This window comes from Convolutriloba macropyga, chromosome 2, assembly GCF_964194025.1.
Source record: "Convolutriloba macropyga chromosome 2, txConMacr16.3, whole genome shotgun sequence".
Lineage (NCBI taxonomy): Eukaryota > Metazoa > Xenacoelomorpha > Acoela > Convolutidae > Convolutriloba > Convolutriloba macropyga.
In genome coordinates this window covers 17531495-17556465 of record NC_134469.1, presented here as the reverse complement: position 1 = coordinate 17556465, position 24971 = coordinate 17531495, and the positions used below count along the sequence as shown (strand labels likewise).

Genomic DNA, 24971 nt, shown 5'->3' with positions numbered 1-24971 from the left:
TTCCACGATTTGCCAGCTTTTATATTTGATTTTAACTCTCGCAATGGTAGGCTTTTAAAATCACCAATGCGGTTTATGTAACCCGGATTGCCAAAGAAGAAAGAAAAGCCGTCAATAAGTCTAGAGTGGCCAAAGACCGTCACCGCCATATATCGCAAATTTTACAAAAAAATTTTTCTCAAAAAATTATCTGCATAAAGTATCAAAAGTTTTTCAACCCAATCAAGGGCTTATTCATATAAACTAAGGGGTGACTTACGAGTCTCCCCATCCTGTTAGCTTTTAAAAAAAGGTTGTTCCTTTTAAAAATCAAATGGTGAAATTTGATTATGCCCTACAAATGGTGATGAAATGCGGAATAAACATTACAATGATCATAGTAATGTATAGTACTGGTTCACCATTAGCTGAACTTTTTATTCTTTGAAATTTATATTCATTGTTCCAAAACCCTAACAAAAAGTTTGGTTAAATCTATGCGCTTTAATAAAAATTTCTGATAGTTTGGTCCTTAAACTAGTTGCAGATATAACTTCAGAAATCTAGTATTTGTCTATCTATTGGATCACGTTCAAGTTATTCGATCAATTCTGATATTAATTTCTCTCTAAATTGTATTTTGATGTCTTTTTTCTTTCTGGATTTCTGGATTTCTACATTTTCTCGATTGATTTCTTATTATTGATCAGTGGCTGACATTTAGACTGACGTTAATTTTTTTCGAAAACACATTTGAACAGACCGGTCCGTGAGTTTTCTCTCGTAACATAAATTCCCAAGATTTCGGAACACGTTTTATCGGATACTTCACTGTTTTCTTTGGTAGGCTTAATTTAAAAAAAATGAGAAGAGAAGATTCCGGCATGAAAAATTCTGCTGGTTAGATTCTATCTCTTATTAGAAGATCCATTGTGCTAACAAAATTTTTACGCTTAGGGCAAATTTTAATACCACAATTAATCTATATATTTTTTTCTCTGGAGAGATGCAGTTTACAGAAATTAGTGAAAATTGGCACACTGAAATTGGAACGTGACAGGACAAGTGATTTAAAAATCATAGTTCTTGCTTTCAAAGGATTAAGATCTATTACTAAATAAATTGATCTAGCGATAATTGAAAATTTTTAACGTTATCTGTGCTTCTTTTCAATCATTATACCGAGATAACTCCAACAGTTCTTGGATTAATTGATATTTCTTTTTTAATGAAATGAAATCTCATTTTTGAGTTTTTTGTTGCGTGGCTGTTCAATTTCCAGTAAAACAATTATTTCGATTTTATCTCTGTTCAATAAAAACTAATTCTGTTTCATAAGTTTATTGGTTTTTCATTTAAACACTGTAGATGTTTGTAAGAAGGATCCAATTTGTTGTTCAACCCAATAAAATACTTATTCATAAAAATTAAGCGGTGACTTACGAGTCTCCCCATCCTGTTAGATTTTAAAAAAAGGTTGTTCCTTTTAAAAATCAAATGGTGAAAATTGATTATGCCCTAAAAATGTTGATGAAAAGCGGAATAATCTTTACAATAATCATATTAAAGTATAATACTGGTTCACCAATAGCTGAACTTTTTATTCTTTGAAATTTATATTCATTTTCTTAAAACCCTAACAAAAAGTTTGGTTAAATATATGCACTTTAATAAAAATTGACGATAGTTTGGTACCTAAAATAATTGTAGCTATAACTTCAGAAATCTAGTTGTTGACTATCTAGTGGAACACGTTCAAGTCATTCGATCAATTCTGTTAATAATATCTCTCTAAATTGTTTTTTGATGTCTTTTTTCTTTTTTGGATTTCGACTTGTAAGTGGCTCCATTTTCTCGAATTATTTCTAATTATTGATCAATGGCTGACACTTAGACTGACATATAATTTTTTCGAAAATACTTTTGAACAGACTGGTCCGGGAGTTTTCTCTCATATCATAATTTCCCAAAATTTTGGAACAAGTTTTATCGGATACTTCACTGTTTTCTTTGGTAGGCTTAATTAAGAAATTGGGAAAAGAACTTTCCGCCACCAAAAATACTGCTGGTAAGATTCTATCTCTTATTAGAAGAACCAATGCGCTAAAAAAATTTTTACGTTTAGGGCAAATCTTAATACCACAATTAATCTGTATATTTTTTCTCTGGAGAGATGCAGTTCACAGAAATTAGATAAAATTTGCGCTGAAACTGAAACGTGACAGGACACGTGATTTAAAAATCAGAGGACTTGCTTCCAAAGGATTCAAATCTTTTACTAAATAATTTGATCTAGCGATAATTGCAACTTTTTACCGTTATCTGAGTTTTTTTCAATCATTATACCGAGATAACTCCAAATGATCTTCGATTCAAGGATATTTCTTTTTTAATGAAAGAATATTTCCGCTATGAATTAGTTAATGTGTGGCTGTTCAATTTCCAATTAGACAATTATTTCGGTTTTATCTCTGTTCAATGGTAACTAATTCTGTTTCATGAGTTTATTGGTTTTTGATTTAAACACTGTAGATGTTTGTAAGAAGGTTCCAATTTGTTGTTCAACCCAATAAAGGACTTATTCAAAAAAATTAAGCGGTGACTTACGAGTCTCCCCATCCTGTTAGCTTTTAAAAAAAGGTTGTTCCTCTTAAAAATTAAATGGTGAAAATTGATTATGCCTTAAAATTGTGATGAAATGCGGAATAATCTTTAAAATGATCATAGTAATGTATAATACTGGTTCACCACTAGCTGAACTTTTTATTCTTTGAAATAATGTTCATTTTCTCTGAAGCCTAACAAAAAGTTTGGTTAAATCTATGCACTTAAAAAGAAATTTATGATAATTTGGTCCTTAAACTAGTTGTAGATATAACTTCAGAAATCTAGTATTTGCCTATCTAATGGAACACGGTCACGTTATTCGATCAATTCTCTTATAAATTTTTCTCTAAATTGTATTTTGATGTCTTTTTTCTTTCCGGTTTTCAACTTGTAAGTGGTTTCATTTTCTCGAACGATTTTTACTTATTGATCAGTGGCTGACATTTAGACTGACATATATTTTTTTCGAAAATACATTTGAACAGACCAGTCCGGGAGTTTTCTCTCGTAAAATGATTTTCCAAAATTTTGGAAAAAAATTTATCGGATACTTCACTGTTTACTTTGGTAGGCTTAATTAAATAAATTGAGAAGACAAGTTTCCGGCACAAAGAATTCTGCTAGTAAGATTCTATCTTTTATGAGAAGAACCATTGCGCTAACAAAATTTTTACGCTGAGGGCAAATCTTAATACCACAATTGATCTGTATTTTTTTCTCTGGAGGTATGCAGTTCACAGAAATTAGAGAAAATTTGCACTGAAACTTAAACGTGACAGGACCAGTGATTTAAAAATCAGAAGACTTGCTTTCAAAGGATTCAGATCTATCACTAAATAAATTGATCTAGCGATAATTGCAATTTTTCCCGTTATCTGTGCTTCTTTTCAATCATTATACCGAGATAACTCCAACTGATCTTCGGTTCAAGGATATTTCTTTTTTTAGTGGAAGAATATTCCTTTTTTGAGTTATATGAGGTGTGGCTGTTCAATTTCCAATAAAACAATTATTTCGGTTTTATCTCTGTTCAATGTTAACTTGTTCTATTTCATAAGTTCATCAGTTTTTCATTTAAATACTGTAGATATTGGAAGAAGGTCCCAATCTGTTTTGGAGCGAGATATGACCCATTTGTCATCTGCGATTGGTAGAATTTCCTAGATTTTCATTTTTCGCGGAAATGTTTAAAGTACTGTTTAAAGATTATTGGCCAAAAGATTGTTTCTTGAGAGACTTTGTGGTTTTTAAAAGCCCAATCTGAAAAATTGATTCACTTATAGACGCTTGGTTTTGCATTAGATGAAAAGATTATTTAATTAGATTAAATAATCTAATAGTTTTTTGATCCCAAACCCAACTTAAATATTCCAAATGTATTGAGATAGTTTTTCATAAAAAATTAGCTGAAAGGTTTTTGATAGATCATACGAAATAATAATAGCAGTTTTAGTTCGCTCTGCTAGTTTGTGTGTTGATTCAGTTAATGAATTTACAGGGTCAGTTGACAAACTGATTCAGAGAAATCTAATTTTTTTTGGTGTTTCTTATACTATGTTCTTCCACATCATCTAGCTTTTGTTAGAGTAAAAGAGAATTTCCTTTATTTTAGCAAAAATTGGTGTGACAGTTTGCTCTGATTCCGTTGGACCGCGTGTTCTTTAAAATGGATATGCTTTTTTCATGACATATGAATATTTTTTGTTTGAAATACTTTTTCTAATTGCAGGTTGTCAAGACCATGAGGTAAGGAATCCAAGACCCGATGCCTTGTTCTGTGTTAAGTTGTCAATTGCATCATGCAGTTTCTCAACTTATAATTTTATAAGAAAACCGTTTTTTATGAACCAAATTAAGTAACCAACTTTTTTTGTCTCAACCCCTTGTACACACCTAACCAAGCGATTTGCAATTAAACTTCCAAAGAAACATTATTTTTGCAAATTTTGGAAATTTCGTCAATTTTAACTCGTCAATATATATAAAGTAGTGCTCGATTTGTTTTCCACAGTCAATTTCTAAAAAAGACTTTAATGATCATAAATACTTAAAATGACAATTTCTTACCATTTATTCTAATTTTTTTTTTAAAAAAACTTTTTTTTGTGGTTAAGTAGGGTCAATTAGATGTCTATAGTTTCAATTTGACCAAATTGCTTGTTGTATAAACACAATTTTGACAAAAAAAACGTAGACAATTAGCAACTCCTTAGCTGAGGACTCTATTGAGATATTAATAATTTGAAACCCACTTCATTTGTTTCTGAGCACCCGAGATTTCCATTTCTTCAAAAAGTTTCCCAACACAAAAAAGAAGTTCATTTTTAAATCTCTAGGTTCTATTGAAATCAAATAGCCTCTCGACAAATTGCCATGAAATATCAAGGATAACCATATTTCAGCTCACATTGTTTGAACCTTGATTTAGCCTGAAACCAACATTTTGGATGGTGTCAGTAAAAAATCTTCAAAAAAAAGCAAACAGATTGCTAAATCGATGTTTAAAAACCACGGTTAGACAAAGTGGAACAAAGTTTGATTCAATTTTTTGCAGTTTGTACTTTTTCATTGTTTCGCTAGTATAAAAATAAAAAACAATGGATAATTTATAAATATTTATAAATGTTTTGAAAATAATCGATAATTTATAAGCATTTAAAATTGGCAGATAATAATGCAAAATTTATGAATTTTTAATGGAAAGATTTTCAGCGCTTTCTATAATTTTTCTTCAACTCAAGCGAAGGCTTTTTGCATTTCACCTGTACTGTAAGCTGTTCGAACGACTTGTATATTTCTAAAAATAATGGATAATAGATAATGGATAAATTTGTGGAATAAACTTTTGTCTCCTTTCAACAATTTCCAGGTTCACTTGCTCCCAACTGAATTTTCGCAAAAGTCGCAAATATAATTTGAAAGTAGATTATAGCAAGAGTTCAAAAACAGGTTGCTAGGGTCAATTTTTTGCTCCATCATGTATAAAAATTGTTTTAAAATTAAACATTTATGTATGTATGCATGTATGTAGGCATGTATGTATGTTTGTATGTATATATGTAATTATGTATGCAAGTATGTATGCACGTTTGTATGTATGTATGTATGAATGTATGTATGTATGTATGTATGTATGTAAGTCTGTATATTTGTATGTATGTATATATGTAAGTATGTATGAATGCATGTATGTATGAATGTATGTATGTATATATGTATGTACGTATGTATGTATGTATGTATGTATGTATGTATGTATGTATGTATGTATGTATGTATGTATGAATGTATGTATGTATGTATATATTTTTGTATGTAAGTATGTATGTATGTATGTATGTATGTATGTATGTATGTATGTATGTATGTATATATGTATGTTTGTATGTATGTATGTATGTATGTTTGTACGTATGTATGTATGTATGTATGTATGTATGTATGTATGTATGTATGTATGTATGTATGTATGTATGTATGTATGTATGTATGTATGTATGTATGTATGTATGTATGTATGTATGTATGTATGTATGTATGTATGTATGTATGTATGTATGTATGTATGTATGTATGTATGTATGTATGTATGTATGTATGTATGTATGTATGTATGTATGTATGTATGTATGTATGTATGTATGTATGTATGTATGTATGTATGTATGTATGTATGTATGTATGTATGTATGTATGTATGTATGTATGTATGTATGTATGTATGTATGTATGTATGTATGTATGTATGTATGTATGTATGTATGTATGTATGTATGTATGTATGTATGTATGTATGTATGTATGTATGTATGTATGTATGTATGTATGTATGTATGTATGTATGTATGTATGTATGTATGCATGTATGTATATATGTATGTATGTATGTATGTATGTATGTTTGTATATATGTATGTATGCATGTATGTATGTATGTATGTTTGTATGTTTGTATGTATGTTTGTATGTATGTATGTATGTATGTATGTATGTATGTATGTATGTATGTATGTATGTATGTATGTATGTATGTATGTATGTATGTATGTATGTATGTATGTATGTATGTATGTATGTATGTATGCATGTATGTATATATGTATGTATGTATGTATGTATGTATGTATGTATGTATGTATGTATGTATGTATGTATGTATGTATGTATGTATGTATGTATGTATGTATGAATGTATGTATGTATGTATGTATGTATTTATGTATGAATGCATGTATGTATGTATGTATGTATGTATGTATGTATGTATGTATGTATGTATGTATGTATGTATGTATGTATGTATATATGTATGTTTGTATATATGTATGTATGTATGTATGTATGTATGTATGTATGTATGTATGTATGTATGTACGTATGTATGTATGTATGTATGTATGTATGTATGTATGTATGTATATATGTATGTATGTGTGTATATGTATGTATGTATGTATGTATGTATGCATGTATGTATGTATGTTTTTGTATTTATGTATTTATGTATGTATGTATGTATGTATGTATGTATGTATGTATGTATGTATGTATGTATGTATGTATGTTTGAGTGTATGTATGTATGTATGTATGTATGCATGTATGTTTTTGTATTTGTGTATTTATGTATGTATATATGTATGTATGCATGTATGTATGTATGTATTTGTGTATAATTGTATGTGTGTATGTACGTATGCTAGTTGCACTGTAAGTATGTATTTTGATCATTGTCATCATAATTTTCAGCATATTGATCATGCTGACAACATTTATTAAGTTGATACGTCTGATCACATTGATGATAATTGTCATGCTACTCTTAGTGATCGCGCTGATCACTCTAATAAGGTTGGCCATACTGATCTTAGTAAGCTTGCTGATGTTTTTGATCATGCTCATCACACTTTCAATATTAAACAGCTTAAGATTTTTGGAATACCAAAGTATTTGTTGACTTCGTTTGATTTACTGTTCAGTTAGATCTTATATAAGAGTGTTGAAATTAAAAATGTATTTCTTTGGTGATTTTCAAGAGCTGGTGCTATAAAGAAAAAATATTAAAAAATTGTTACCGTCTCAATAAGGCGGGCGTTTTTCAAGATGAAAAATTATCGTTGGTCATCGATTAGTCTTGAAAGGATGAGACTTTTTTAGAGCATTTTTTTTCAATATCAAACAGCATAAAATTTTCAGAATTCCAAGAATGTTTGTTGCTTTCGTCTGATTTACTGCCCGGTTAGAAGTTATATAATTTTGCTGAAATTATAATAGTATTCCTTTGGTGATTTTCATGAGCTGGTCCTAAAAAGAAAAAAAGATAAAAAGTGCTCCGGTCTCAATAGGGCGGGCGTTTTCCAAGATGAAAAATTATCGTTGGTCATCGATTAGTCTGGAAATGATGAGACTTTTTTAGAGCAATTTTTTTCAATATCAAACAGCATAAGATTTTCAGAATTCCAAGAATGTTTGTTGCTTTCGTCTGATTTACTGCTCGGTTAGAAGTTATATACGTTTGCTGAAATTATAACAGTTCTTCTTTGGTGATCTTCATGAGCTGGTCCTAAAAAGAAAAAAAAGATAAAAAAAGTACTCCGGTCTCAATAGCGCGGGCGTTTTCCAAGATGATTATTGTCGTTGGTTATTGATTAATCTTGAAAGTGTGGGATATCTTTTGGGAGCTTTTTTTTCCAATATTAAACAGCATAGGATTTTCAGAAATCAGAATTCCAGAAAAGTTTGTTGCTTTCCTCTGATTAACTTGTTCGATTTTGATTGTGTATTATAAGAATGTTGAAATTCTATTAGTATTTTTACGTATGATCGATTGTCCGGTCAGTTTTATAATGCTGAATTTACATATTTTTTTATCTGAGGTCTATTTTGAGATTCCTTTTTAGAGGCACCATAATTGCTTATAAAGTCAGAAACAGTTCAAACCACAACGTCCGCTGTAGTTTGCAAATTGTTGCTTTTTTTTTACAAATTTTAATTATAAATTAATCTAGGTGTTCGTATATAGTTTAGAAAAAATGCGTTAATTTGCAAGCTGTTTATAAATTACTGCATTAAATTATCAAAATTAACAAAATAATGCAAAAAGTTGCCGAAATTTATAAATTTATATAAATACAATGCATCTTTTTTCCAAAACTTTAAAAATTTGTTTATAAAGTTTAAAAAAAATTCCCTTAACTCGGGTTGTGGTTGAATCAATTTCATTTGGTATAAATCAATCATATTCAATTATTCTTTATTGCAGAATTTTATCAAAGCAACCAAAGAATACTTATTCATGGACCTGCATTAAATACATTATTATCATCGAAATTTACTAGACACATCAAGCTATAGATGTCAACTGGCAAAAAATCATATTTCCATAAATATTTTGTCAATCATTTTGACTTTTCAAGATTTAGTTTCAACATAAAAAAAATGAGCCTTTGGTAACCATAAAATTGATTTTAGAATTTTTGTAAGTGAGGTGAAAGTTGTTGGATTTTGGTTGAAAAACAATTTTGCATTAAATTTTTTTTTCCTATTTTTCCTGCAGTTTTTCCAAAATAATCGACACACAGAATTAAATCTACAAAAATACTTCTTTTTCCCATCGTTGAAGCAAGTGGTTTACAACCTGTAATGAAACCATTTTGTTGACTATGTTTTCTACTTGGTACAAATTGCTGGGATTTATTCAACATATTAGCTTGAATGTCAGTTAGCAAAAATTTTCAAAGCAGTTGATCTGCGGCCAAGATGATTAACAATGTTGTCTGTCTTCTAAAACTGCAGACATAAACGAAGGAAAATTAGCGTTGGTTCTTTTTCTGGTTAATGTTTCAGGTTTTTTAAGGAGGAAAAGGTGAAAAATCAAATGAAAAAAATTGATCACATTTTTTTCTTAACCATCATCAGCAATTATTATTTTCATGTTCAGTATATTCGACAATCTGTAGTTGTTTGGTTTTTGCAAATATATAATACCGAACTCAAACGCCATTTGTTAATAGATATATTACCATCGTATGTTGTCTGCGGAACAAGTTGTTTTGGTTCTTTTTAAAATTTTTTTTACAGCTCTGAGAGAACAGTTTCCCCACTTTTCAATGATTTAAGGATAGCAGAGTTTATACCCATTTCGCTCTTTGTAATCTTTTTTTTATTATGAACTTAAATGTTCATATTCTTTATTGAAATTGTAGGACACTGGCAACATTCTAAAGATATCTTTGATGCTTCCTAAGGCTTATGGTCTGCCAATAACGTCATTAACTTTGATTAGTTAGTGTTCTCTTTGATAAGAATTCCTAAATTGTTTTGAAAATTTTACTACTGTTTTGAATCAAAATAACTAGTATTATCTGCAAACATAGCAACTCCAAAACACATTTTACATGTTCTGAGAATCCATTGACGTTTAAAAAGATGAGGTTCTAAAACTGTACCTTGACAAACATGAAAACGACAAGAGTTGATTAAGGCAATAAGTCCTAATGGAGAGAAAAGATTGGAAAAGAGAATTTATTTCACGAAATTTAACAAGATGGCTCAAACAAATTGGGAATTAGTTTCACTTTTTAGAGCACAAATAAACCAGAGCACAAAATTTCCTGGTGATTTTTTAGTGTGAAAAGTTTACATAAACCTGCTTGGAAGTGTTGGAAAATGCTAGCTTGGTAAAATTTATTGTAGATAAATTGTATATGTGAGCTGATTGTATTTTTTTTTACAGCATTGAGTGCTCATGCATTGGTGTAATCAGGACCTGGAAATTTGTTTTGATCCAAATTAATGATAGCTTGAAATTTCTCAATGTTAAAAAACGAAACTGAGTTCTGAGATGTTTTATTTGAATTTTTTAGCTAGAAGTTTTAATGAAGGCATTGCAAATTTATGGTCTTTTTTGCTCAATTTTCTTGGTTTTCCGAATTGTTGAAATGAAAAGAGCAAATTTTCTTCAAATTCGAATTCGAAAATGCTGAAACTTTGGTCCAAATGAAGTTTTGATCGCAATACCTTTTAGAATTTTTTAAAGTCTTCGCTCAAGAGACAGCATTTACTAAAACGACGCCAACTAACCACCATTTTTTTCTATATGATAAGTTACTTCTTTTAGTGACCAGAAATTATTCAGATTTTCAATAGGATTTGACTTGTAGTTTTGCCATTGTTATTCATTTAACACAAAATTTTCCTTGCACTAGCCTAGTTTCAATAATGTTTTGATTTTAAAACAGGTTCAAACTGACAAAAATTCGGTGAAGTATCTTCGTTTCCATGTATTGATTTCCACCCGCAACTTGTATAATGACAACAATTTTTAATGAAATGGGAAAATTATGAGGATTAAAGCTCTTGAGTTCCGATGGAAAAGTAGTAGCTTAGCAGAAATTCGATTGATTAACAGAATTATCGAGAAAGTTTTTGAGGAGCCTCGGTTATAGAACAACTTCATCATCAACTATTTCGGATTTTATTAAAAGAAAGATTTTTAACGGCTTTTTCCTTAATTATAAAGCGACCATTTTTGTATATAATTTTGCGGAAACCCAATATAACATAACATTATAATGAAATATGCCATTTTTTTCAGTTATTTCAGGAATTACGCAAAATTTTGTATTAAGAAAGCTTAAAAAACGATTGTGTAATGAAACGTGAATAATGAAAGCAGTTGCGGAAAAATGTATGATAACAAACTGTCGGAGAAAATATTTTCGCGTTCAAAAGTTCAAAATTTATGCTAATTGGGCAATTTTTGTGGATTGAGATTGGGACGGATCAAATGTTTGATAGGTACAAGAATTAGGGGATTACCGGTGACGTATAAGTCTTTGCGGATTGCCGCTTTTCAGCTTTCGAGGCCTGCTGGCTGATTGTAAATGGGTCCAGTTTATTTGGGTAGCAGAGACTGAGGGTTGAATGGGCTTATGCGCGTGTCAGTAGACACGTTAACATTGAGTTATGGCCTTATAACTATTATCTGTTCAGACCTAGTTATAGCACTTATATGAAAATGTTGAACAGATTGAGAGTTTTATGGAGAGAAAAATTAGATCAATTAATATTTTGCCAGTAAACGTTTGTCAATTGTTAATCTGGACTTCTCGCCGATATCCAGCTTGTCTGAAGTTTCTGACAAACACAACTTCTAAAACTTTACAAAAACAACTTTTATTGGGGTTTTATAGTTTATTGCGATAAAAAAATCGGCTGTATTTGTTTCAGGTATTTTGTAGTTAAGTGAATGAGATTTTTTAAAACCAAAAAGAGAAGAATGATGTAAAAAACTGAAAAATTTAAATCCATAACCCCGAGTCACAAAACTATGGCAATATCAAAAACAATAGGAACAATGTAAAGAAATAATAAATATATAAGTTCATGAACATGATGAAGGTCATAATTGATAATATTTTGATCAAGTGTTTTATAGATACACTAACTTCTTATAATTAATCAATTACTCGGTCCAGCTTTGGATTTCACAGAAAGCGTTAAGTCTGAGTAGTGATAGAATTAAGGGTACCAGTAAATTTACACGAAAAAGTGCATTTAATAGCTACCCTGGGTCGGGGGTGTGTATCTCAATCAGGGTATAACAGCTCACTCGTAAAGGGTAATAAAGTTTATAACTAACTTTTAAGCGCGAAAGAATATTCTCTGTTGAATTTCTCCTCCCTCCCCCTCCCCTCCTCCCCCTCCCCCTCCTCCCCCTCCCCCATTTTTTACTGTTTTAAATCGACAATTAGGCGATAAAAACTTTGAAAAAATAACTGTGTACTTTACCTTTGTAGAAATTCAACAATCTTCCTCGTGTCTGTGTATTGATGCGTGTAAATGATAGGCAAAATTATTAATTATAAGTTATAACTTCAACATTACCCCTAACTCACAGGGTTACAAACAATTCGAGAGGAGTTAGGTGTTGCGGTTCTCTTTCACTGTTGATTTTTTCCTTGGACAGTCAATTTTGTCCTTGAAATATTTTAATAGTAAAGAATGTTTAATAGAGTTTATTGAGGAAAGAACAGAACCCTTAGGGTTAAGTGAATATGGTGCAAGTGAAATAGCAAAAGCGTTTGAAGTTTGTTTGAAATTTGTGAACTATTCTCTGAAATGGTCTCTAAATGGTAAACCCTTTTATGACTGACGATCTGTACAAGCAAACAAGGCTATGCGTACGCTCACAAGTCAAAATTGGGAACAAAACTGGGCGAATAAATGACTAGCTGTGCCCGCGTGAATTACCCTCAGACGTCGCTCGCTTTCCTTTATACGTTCAAAGAACAATCGCAATTTTTAATGGAGACAAACATTAAAGTCAATACGCTCTAAACACCGCCGAAAATAAAGCGCTTAAACCAATTTTTTTGCCTGAATGACAAACAATCAAAAAACAAACAAACAAACTGTTCGCTAGTTTAGGGGATCAATTATGATGCAAACATTTACTTTGAAATTTGATTACAAAAGGTGAAAACAAAATGTAATTGATTTTGAACAGAAAGGGGGCATAATATACATGCAATAATCATACCTCAAGTCATATTTTGATTGCTGTTAGCTAATAGATAATAGAAATAAAATAGCTGCAGTGAAATAACGAAGCGTATTGAAAGATACTTTCTTTGACATCTCAAAAAAATCGAGGGCGAAAAGGGGACCGACAAATCAAAAAGTTCAAAAATATGATAATTTGGTGCAGTTCACTCTTTGTGAAATAGCTCTCTGAGTCGGAATTCAATTTAGAAAACCGAAGAGAAATATTCAAATCAGACAAGATCAAAGAAATATTTTTTAGTCAAGGTAGTTTGAATTGATCAAGTTTTAAAGCGTTGTTTTCAACCACGCTTCCTTGATGATGAAAGGCAAAACAACAATATACCAATTTTTATTACACAACGTTAGAGAGAGAACTAGCTGATAAACTTCGTTGTGCGTGCACAAGTACGGGAAAATGGGCTAGAATTGGGGGGAAGAAAGGGCTGTGCTATCCTGTTTACAAAATCGGGAAAAAGAGGGAAAAATACTTTCAAAACACGCGTACAATTCATGTCTTTTGCCTGCTTTTTAAAATCTGATGCGTCTCTTATTTTCCCCCTACACGCCACTGTAAATTTCAAAGCCACGCTAAAATTTCCCTCCAATTTCTCCTCTCAGGGGTCAAAAAAGTCTTTACATGATGGGTTTGCAGTTTTTCCTCTTTGGGCATTTTGTACCGCCTATTGTAAATGGTTAAGTTTTTGCTCTTGCACGTGTTTTATAACCCGGGTTAGTTTTTAACTCTATAGTTATACTATTACTACTACTAGATATAAATGAAGTATACTGCTGTAAGCTGCTGCTTAAATCACACGAGGGTACACCGGTGCAAAATTTCTTTGGGAACGTGAATAATTTTTCCATACGCGTCGAATGCATTTTCCTGGTATTTGAAAGTGGAAAAGCGGGGGTGAAAGAGGTTAAGATGCATATACCTATATACTAATACATACCTTGTACGGATAGGGTAGCTTGGCTTGATACATAAAGTTAGATAGCGTAAACGCAGGCAAAGAAAATGTACGTTGTATAGTATCGTATAAAATTTTTGATTCCTGCGTTGGTTGCTACAGAAGGATGTCTAGTTGAAAAACATGGCTGTGAAATTAGAGGAAAGCGGGAGTTTATATAAAAGTGGGGGTATGGAAAAACGCTCATTGTTGCTATAATAATATACTATAAGTGTAGATAGATAGAAAATGGGGAAAAGACATTTTAACCGCTCAACACGACATTTTAGCCGATGTATGATAAAGAATAATTTTTGACGCCAGTTTGATCTGAATTTCATGCCACCTAATTCTAGCCCTTCACTTTTAAAATTAATTTCCCGAAAGAAACTTTTTTCTATAAAATCACGATACCCACAAACAAAAATGACCACTCCCTAAAATTGCTTATCAACTAATACCACAATCCTAACAAGAATATTATTTTAATAATTTTACTATTTATTTGTAAATTTGACAAATTTCAAGCAAAAACTTAATCGACGGATTTGATCAGAATTTTGAATTCTATAGATATCACTAATTTGTGAGGTTCCGAAAAATTCCCTATTAAATTTGTAAATCATTTTTTTCGATAGTATGCTGTCTGAGAACTTATGCTAACTGAGCACTGGCTCTTCTAATTACCACTGAGGCACAAAAATTTCCCCCCAATTTTTTTCGGTTCGAAAAAATAATTGTAATGAGCAACTGCAATTGTATATGTTAGTACAGTAGAAAGCTGTACTCTGTTCATACGTAGATAAAAGACAGCGAAGGATGTGGTATAAAATTCAGATTGCACAAAATGCGGATAAAAGTTAGGAATAAAATGGAAAAACGATGGAAAACGGGAGAGGGAGAAAGATACCAAAAAATAATAGCGCGAAACAATTCACAGCTTCTCATTACTTTTTTAGTGTTAATAAATGCAGAATTGTGCCAACGCCAAATATATATTATAAAAAATTACTCAACAAGGAGGAAAAAAGTAAAGGCAATTGTAGGCTTTTCTTCCCAGTTCTTTTCCTGTTGAAAAGACTTGTTTCCATTTTTGCATTTTTCTATGCCTCCATAATCAAATCGACCTGTATGAATAAAAAATGCTCGTAGTACACACGGGGAGGTTTTTCATGTTCGAAACAGTAAACAGAGCAAAAGAAAACAAAACAGCAAAAAATAAACCGAGCCAGGAAATGGTCAATTATTCAATGTCAAAAAGTTAACAGTTGAAATTGCCTTACATCGATTTTGCTTAGATTGATTTAAAAAATCTGTTATTAATTGGTGATTGATATTTAGCCAATTTGTGTTCAGGTTTTTGATTGTTTTTTTTGTGAACAATAGAACATATCTAGAAATACAAGTTATCATGTAGGATGCAGGTTGTTTTACAAGTCAACGTGGCATGGATCAAACCTTTTTGATCTTGATTCAAATAACAAGATGTGATAATTGAAAAAAAATAGCATTAATATATCCGTTTGCATATAATGTTGAGAGACGTTAATTTAATATTCTAAACTCGATCTAACCTGGTATCTACAGAAAAAGTGGGTCGATCAAAAGTGGGTATATCCACTCCCTGTTCTAACGGTTGCCGCATTTTCTGTTTTAAATTGTGTGTGTGGCATTCGGCCCGTTCGTGGTTTTGGTATTTCAGCATGAACACCTTATACCTAGAAATCAAGAAATCCAATCAGAATCAAGAACTGTTTTGAACAAAATCATTTTTGTTATTTAAAGTATGTCTCTTAAAAAATTTAGGTCACGGGCGATAGAATTAACGCAAAAACATCAAAGTTGAGCTAGTTTTATGGAAATTGAGCAGATTGTGCATAACAAGTTTCATGAGAAAAAAATCCATAAAATTTTTATTTTCCCCGATTTCCATATTTTTAAATTTAACAATCTAACAGTTTCAATGGAATATTTGAAGAAGCTTGCACATAAACGCAGCTCCTGATCATCAAAACTTTTGAAACATCAGTAAAATATTTATCCCCGGAAGAATAACACTTTTAGTTGTTTTGATGAAAATTGCCTTCTTTCTGCAATAAAAACAGTAAAAAGTGTATTACCATTTTGTTCGGTTCAAATTAATTATTGAAGCTTAAGTGTTCTTCAACGATAGTTTGAAAAAATAATTTTTGAAAATGGTGGCACACTATTCTATAAGAAATTGTTGCCCCATTGGAAAATAGATTTTTTGGAAGATGCATGTAACGAAGATCCTTTCCAGAGTTTAAATATCTGAATCTTTCATTCTGTGTCACAAGTGGTTCTGAACTACATTTAAAAATATTTCTCCGTTACATAATAGTTCGAAAGTTCTAATGAATTAAAAAAAGCAAACAATACTATCCATTTTGATTATAAAAAATAAAGTCCTAATGAAGAGCGATATGCAAAATTTTTTTATCGCTCTTACTTCTTCAGAAAAAAAAGTGAAAAAGCTAAAAAACAGTTTGCAGGAGGCTGGTTTTCACATTGATTAAGCTGTCAGTTATTAGAAACCCCAAGATCCCCAGACTTATCAAAAGATCAAATTAACGGTTTCGTTGATACCTTTGTTCCTCAACAAAAATTTGCCCATTCAATACCAAGAACTTTCATCATTTTTTTTTTAAAAAAAGATCAATTAAAACAACAAAAACAGTCGAAAAAATATTTTCAATTAGATAGCAATAAGTTTCCTGGTTTTTACCACAAATTTAACTGCTGAGCAAACCGATTGTCACTAAAAACTACTTTGTTGGATTTTAATAGATAGTTTCAACATTTATTGAAAGAGTTATTGAAAGAGCATTAGCACTAAATGCTCCAGTTATAATCTGTCATATTAGAAAAGACAAACCAAAATTTTTCCTTCAAGAAAAATGTCTATGTGAGAAAACAAAAAAAAACAGTTTTCAAGAATTAGCGATAATGGAACTAAAAAACAATTTATTTCGTCAAAAGGAAAAACAATTTCTCTCAAGTTTTATGGAGTTAAACAGTGAAAAAGCCAGATGGAACTTCATTCAAGATCTTTGTAATAAAGAAACGACTCAAACAAGAATTCAATCTTTATTAAACAGACTTGGTAATAAGATAACAACACATATGGAAATTGCAAATCTTCTAAATTAAAGACTTTCTACCCTAGGGAGTTCATTGGCTTGCAGCAAATAAAGAACTTTCCTCCTAAAACTGCTCCGGGAAAGTTTTTGCAATTTCCGAATTATAACAACCAAAGAAAGAAATGTGCTCATAGATTCATTGCATACAAGTAAACTACTCGGTCCTTCAAAAATACCAGCTTTAGCAAGAAAAGATGCTAAAGCAGCGCTGGCGGAACCACTATAGTATCTCATTAATTAGTTCATTACAGAAGGAAAGTTTCCTGAAAATTTTAAAAAAGCTTGTGTTCCTCCACTTTGAAAAAGGAAATCCCGAAGATCCACTCATTTATAGACCTATTCCTGTCAAATCTGCTTTGTAAAAATTTTTGAAAAGGCGTTCAGTTCACAAACCACAAGTTTCCTAGAACGAGAGCAATTATTATCTATTAGTCAATTTAGTTACAGAAAACAAATTACAACAATTGATGCTATTCTGAAATCAACAGAATAAATAAGATTAGAACTCAACAAGAAACAAAAGGTTACCGATGCGTTTTAATATATTTGAAAGGCTTTTGATTCTATAAACCACAAAATACTGTTACGGAGACTTTAAAGGTTTTGATGAACATTCTAACAATTTAATAGAGAATTATATGAGTGAAAGAATGCAAACGGTTGTCCTAAATGGAATTGAATCAGATTGTTTAAATTTGAAAAGAGGAGTTCCACACGGTACCTTTTTAAGACCTCTATTATTTAACATTTACGTCAATGATTTAGCAAAGATTGCAGAAAAAGATTGCACGGTCGTCCAGTATGCAGACACTTTTCTTTTTACATCCGGCACTGATGAATTATCGACAAAAACAAAACTTAAATATATTATCTGAAAAATTATCGATTTTTTGAACATTCCCAGTTAGTGTTGAAAAAACAAAAAACAGAATATATTGTGTTCAGCGCCAGGAAGATGTTAACAAATACTGTTCTGAATGTGGACAATGAAAAGTTAGCAGAATCAAATAGTGTGAAGTATCTTGGCGTTATTATTGATAACAAACTAAAATTTGATGGAAAAGTGAAAAAGATATGGCTTGTGGAATAAAAATTTTGAATACACTTAATAAAAGTTTACCAGAGAAAACGAAACTCTTATTGCTTAATGCATTAGTAATAAGTCATCTACATTATTCTGCTTTAATTTTGATAGGCTTGCAAAAGTCATTATTCACAACTTTAGAAAAACAATTGAATTGTGGAATAAAAACCCTTTTTAATAGGAGAAAATACAATCGGTCCAAAGATCTCAAATTTCGCAACACAATATTATCAGTCTCTTTTCTCTTGAACTGTCATTGCTCACAATATTTTTTTCGCTTATTCAGCAACGATCTGCCAGCATATAAAAATGAACCTCTTTCTACCATGAGAATAAAACAACATGACAGGTCAAAAAATATAAATTCGATATCAGAAAGAACACTAAGTTTTTAACTGATTCTTTTATTGCACAAGCGATTGCAATCAATATATAATAGTCCGCCTTATAACATAAAACTGAAAACAACATCGAAAGCTTCCTTAAAAAAAGAGCCGAAAGAATATTTTTATTTTAAATCTTCATATAAAATTGTGAGAACATTTTATAGGCCATTTTTTTCTAATATAAGGTCAAATTTTTAATCAAATAATTTAATGATTTTATAATTTTAAATAATATTTTATTCTCAACTTTACATTGCCTCTTTTACCATTTGTATTTTATTCTTATATGTATCAGAGGAAATTAACGATGTTCTTTTTTTCATTTAAGACCAAATTCCAGCCTCTTGACCACCATTTGGAATATCACCACGATCAGATAATATTCTATTTTGCAAAAAAGACTAAGAATCTTTTTTTCGTAGAGAGCAAATTTGTGCAATTTCCATTGAAAATATCAAATGTGATCATTTTATTCGATCTACAAAAATAGGAGCATTAAATCATACATGATCGGAGGTAAAAGGCATAACTGTTAGATATACTTGACCTAATTATGTCACATAATAACAGCATAATATAATTACAGTTCAATCCTGCTCACTGAATATTCGCGTCTGAATTGGCATTTAAAAAAATGCTTTCAATATTTTTAAGTTTTAGTGTTAGAGATGAGATCCAGTTTACAGTTTTGATATAGTTGAAGAAAATTGCGAAGAAGTTTCCTGTACGAACTTTTGGGTTCTTTTGAGCATATTTTACCGCAAAAAAATGACGATGACTCACGTTCTAGATGAAATTATAATACTACTAGGTAGGATACTGTCGAAATCCGATGCCAACAAGTAGATTGTCTGTAGTGACAGAAAAAATCACCTGAACGGGTTAATTAGGCATCAACGTAGTTTTACTGAGAGTCAATATTGACAAATACTGTCAATACTTCATGAGAGTTTCCAAAGTTAGTTAAAATTAATCCCCGATTGATATCATGTTAGTATAGCCCTCAGCCTAAAAAAAATTTAACTGAGGAAAAACAGCAATTTGTGCCGAGAATGGAATTTCAATCAATATTGCCTTTGAGAAAGTGAAAATTAAGCCTCAAAACTCAGGAAGTGGCCACGATAGAACAAAATGAATTTAAATACATCAGACCAAGTCAATCTCAGAATTGAATAAAATCAAATCATTTCTATTTTTGGTGTCGATCATTTTGCACCAGTTAGAACTTTAACGCCTAATTTTTTAGAAGCGATAAGGCTAGATATTGATCCGGGTTGACATCTATGAAAAAAACTTTGTAATCATACCAAGTCACGGTGATCTTGGTGATCATACTTAGTCATGTATGGAATTTTTAAAAGTTTATAAAAATACTGAGTTAGCCTATTTCTTTCACTTAATGAAAGACATTCTCAATCATTCTAATTTGCAACGAGGATTAATAATTATTTTTTTGTTTTGAGCACTATAGTGGACTTTCCATTCAAACCAATTTACGTCATATGTGATCATTTTTGTAGATCCTCATAGATATGAATACTATAGAAACATGATCGAAGGTATGTATAATTCATTGGTAAAACTGACCTGAGGCAGTCTCGTCGTAACAGCATAAAATGATTACAGTTTTTTCTTCTTCATTGAGTCTTTAAGCCTGAAATTGCATATGAAAAAATGCTTTCAATTATTGCGAGTTTTTTGTATGAATGAATGAAGTCCAATTGGAAGTCTTGATACAGTTGAAACGAAATTTTGAACGTTTTTTTCCTTCGTACATTTTAGGTTTGCGTGATCATTTTTCTTTACTATACAACCAGAATGCTAAGGATCCTCTCACGTTAGAGGTAAGATCAAACCGTTATAAGATTAGTGCGGTATATTGAGATTAATATTTTGCTAACAATTTTACTCCGATAAAGATAAAAAGAGATATGTGGTGCAGCGATCCAAAACACAAGTTGAGCAGGTTCTATGGAAATCAAACTATGAGATAGAAAACTGCGCATTTGTTTTTTGAGAGTGAAGGAAACTAAATTATCTTAAATTTGATAAAATAGTTATTGGACATAGTATATAAAATTTTACAATGACTGGTCAAAAAACTTTTATTTTTTAGCATGGTTAGTCCTAATAATGATTTCACCTACCAGGTCATCTCGTTTTTGTTGATTCTTTCTATAAAATATCTGATGATGCCGCAAACTCTATTTAGAGTAGTCACTTTGGAAGAATAACATTGTTCTTCCAAAGTTACTATCTTAAATAGAGTTTGCCGCATCATAGAACTCTCTGTAAATAGAATCAATGAAAACGAGATGACGTTTTAGGTGAATTCAATTTTAGAACAAATAAGCTAAGTAAATGTCTCATTTTTCTTTAACTCAAATGAAAATTGATCAGAAGTCATTAGAAGAAACAATATTAATTCATGTAGCTTCTGGAGAAAAACTTTTTCTTCTCTCTAATATGATTAATTAAGTAATTTTGCCGTACCTTAGAAATATGGAAACTTAGAAACCTTATAAATGGAAATAAATAAAGTTTCAAATCTTGAAGTGCACTGCACATTCAGAAAAGGTGGAATATTTTTTAACTCTCATTGATCTTTGACGCATTGAAAGAGAAATCGATTCTTTAAACAATACATCTAACAATGATCCTCATTAGTATTCTTATTATTTCGATTATTCTATTAGTAGTTTGAATTATTACTAAGCTATAATAGGTTATATTAGGTTATTTCATTAAATTGAATTATTATAAAATTATAACAAATTATATAAAGTATTAAGTCTGAGGAACACATTTGTACAATTTTAATTAATTTTTAACCCTTCAATTGATCTTGAACTCATTGAAAGAAAAAATAGATTCGTAGAAAGATTTATTCAACAAAGATATTTTCAAGAAAACAATTTTTCAATCTTTTGTTTTATTTTACCAACTAAATTTTATATTCTTCTATTTTCCATCAATTCTGATTATTTATCTCATTATTTTAATATTTTGAATTACTTTAAAGTTGCGAACCTGAAAGTGCTTCAATTTTCCGATGAACTTTAAAAAGGAAAAAAATGCAAAATTTCAGCGTCAACCTTTAAGAGCTAAGGGAGAACAATATTTCCAATTTTTTAGGTGTCCCACTTAATTTTCATAAAGGGAGGCTTTGAGAGGCTAACAGAACAGTTCACAAGAGATTGGTTTTTATTTTGATTAAGTTGTCATATTTTATAGTTGCCCAGGTTCATCAAATGATCATATTAAACGTTTCATTTAAACAACAAAGGGATGCCAATGTTCCTCAACAAAAAATTGCTCAGTCGATACCAAGCACTTTTATCTCATGAGCTTTACTTCATAGCAAAACAAGTGTAACTAAAAGCCAAATCTCGGACACTATCAACTAGTTTACACCTTTATATGAATCTAACGCTCAATGCCTCAACAACCACTCGGATTATCATTATGATCATATACCTACTTCCATTTTGCAACGAGGGTTAACATTCATTTCTGGTGTTGAGCACAATTATAAATTTACCGATGAAAATTTTTAGATCTTGTTGAACATTTTTTAGATCTACATAGATAGGAACAATATAGCAATATGATCAGAGGTAAAAGACATAACTTTTAGATAATCATCACAATATCAAGTCAAATCGTAATAGCATAATATAATTACCTTTCATTCCTTCTCCTTGAATCTTCAAGCAGGAATTGGCATTTATGAAAAAGTATTCAGTAACTTTAAGTTTTATAATTAGTAAATGAGATTCGGTTGACAGTCTTGATTCAGTTGACAAAATTTGCGAAGAAAATTCCGGTAGCACACTTTGGTTCTTTTGAGCAAATTTTATCAAAAAAAAACAATGGTAATTATTCTCTCACGTTCTATATGAAACAGTTATACTACAAGGATGCTGTCAAAAAACAGGCACATTGTCTGTAGTGAGAGGATTCAAAAAATTAGCTGAACTTTTAGATAACCATGACCTGATCAAGTCAAATCCTAATTGCACAATATAATTACCATTCATTCCTTCTCCTTGAATCTTCAAGCAGGAATTGGCATTTATGAAAAAGTATTCAATAATTTTAAGTTTTATTATTAGTAAATGAGATCCGGTTGACAGTTGACAAAATTTGCGAAGAAAATTCCGGTACGCACACTTTGGTTCTTTTAAGCAAACTTTATCAAAGAAACAATGGTAATTATTCTCTCACGTTCTATATGAAACTCTTAGACTACAAGGATGCTGTCAAAAAACAGGCACATTGTCTGTAGTGAGAAGATTCAAAGAATTAGCTGAACTTTTAAATAACCATGACTTGATCAAGTCAAATCTTAATTGCACAATATAATTACCATTCATTCCTTCTCATTGAATCTTCATGTCTTAAACTGTCATTTAAAAATGCATCCAATAAACTTAAGTTTTAGTGTTAGACATGAGATCCAAATTAAAGTCTTGGTACAAGAGGGAAAAATTGCAAAAAATTATCCGTTAGCACTCTTTGGTTCTTTTTGAGCAACTTTTACCACAAAATGAAAATGATAATGAGTTAAGTTCTTTATGAAATTATTATACCTGGAGGTAGAATACTGTGAAAATGCCGATTTCAACAAGTAGATTGCCTGTAGTAAGAGGATTCAAAAAATCACAGGAACGCGTTATATGGGCATCACCATAATCGTACTGAGTGTCAATGTTGAAAAATGTTTCTCTCAAAGGAAGCGTTTTCGTGGGAGGATCCAAAATTATTAAAAACCGTGTCCGGAAAAAACATTCCCAGACAAAACAGTCCCAGACAAAACAGTCCCAAATTGCAAAATATTCCCAGACAAAACATTCCCAGACAAAATAGTCCCAAAAAACCAGACAAAACAGTCCCAGACAAAATAGTCCCAAATAAAATGCACCTAATGCCATTATACCCAATGTACTTTGAAATGTTCGTTCAATAATCTGACAACAAATTAGCAGTCGCTGTTACCCGTATGTTTTAACATACTTAATGGCCATGGCCATGCCTCAGCGGCCCGTGGGACTTGATATGAAACTATCACAACCGAACATGGGATTAAATTATCCGCTTGTTAAATCATACGTGTGAGAGCTATTATGATGGCCTTGGGACTATTTTGTCTGGGACTGTTTTGTTTGGTTTCTTGGGACTATTTTGTCTGGGACTGTTTTGTCTGGGAATATTTTGCTATTTGGGACTGTTTTGTCCGGGACTGTTTTGTCTGGGACTGTTTTGTCTGTTCACCGTTAAAAACTAATCCCCATTGAAATCATGTTAGTAGTCCTCAACCGCAATTACTGTAACTGAACAAAAAGAGCAAATTTTGCCGAGAATGGTAGTTTAATTAGTTTTCGATTGTCATCACTCTAGAATAAAATAAACTTCAATACACCAGACATAGAGAATCTCAGAATTAATTAAAATAGAATTATTTGTATTTTTGGTGTCGATCTTTTTGCCCCATTTAGAATGTTAACTACTGATTTTTTGTCAGCGATAATGATAGATAATGATCCAGGTTGAACGCCATAAAAGAAGTTTTGTGGTCATCTTATATCACATAAAATTTTTGGTAATCATCTCAAGTCATGTATGGATTTTATGAAAAATTAGCGAACAATCTGAGTTAGCTTTTTTTCTACTTAATCCCAGAAACATGCCACAATAGCTGAAAACTTACTTTAGAGTCGAAAGTTTCCACTATCTATCACAAAATAGCGTCTTTTGTCAACTCCTGTTCTTGTAGAAAACTGCATCGTGTGAAGGCTGCTTAGCATACCGTTGGTGTTGCACGAGCAGCACCAATTATAAACTATACCGAACGTGACGAAGCAGAAATAGAGTAGATTTATAATTTCTAGCAACCATAGAAAGCTCATCTACTGTTCTTAATAATCATACAGAGATCATACGTGAATCTTACTAATCATTACAAGATCATGCTGAGAAATTTAGTGTGTCTTATATGGACCTTAGATGGTTCTTTGTATGGTAAACAGGAATATTCATCCGGGTTACATATATATAAAAGATCTGTTCATCGAGCAACAAACTTGAGCCCCGAAAATTGCGAATGTGAGAATTTGAGACTTTTGTTTATGAATTTATGAAATTTGAGAAGCAATCAAAATAATACAGAAAAATCAATTTCGACAGTTTTCTCGAATTATTACAGAGATCACAATTCGCATTTTGAAATTCACATGTTGCCTTCCAGGAATTCATAC

General features: G+C 31.0%; 1 protein-coding gene across 3 annotated transcripts in view; it reads right to left on the bottom strand.

Annotated features, from left to right (window-relative positions):
• LOC142357342 (uncharacterized) overlaps window positions 1-14287 on the bottom strand; it is a 104832-nt gene extending 90545 nt beyond the window's left edge. Inside the window, exon 1 of one of the 3 annotated variants that reach the window (XM_075409013.1) lies at window positions 14087-14287. The gene's annotated coding sequence lies outside the window, so the exon portion shown is untranslated. Of the gene's footprint in view, window positions 1-12377; window positions 13645-14086 lie in introns of those variants that run through there. The other 2 variants (XM_075408989.1, XM_075409008.1) reach the window with 2 other exon arrangements.
• Between the last annotated feature and the right edge of the window lie 10684 nt (window positions 14288-24971).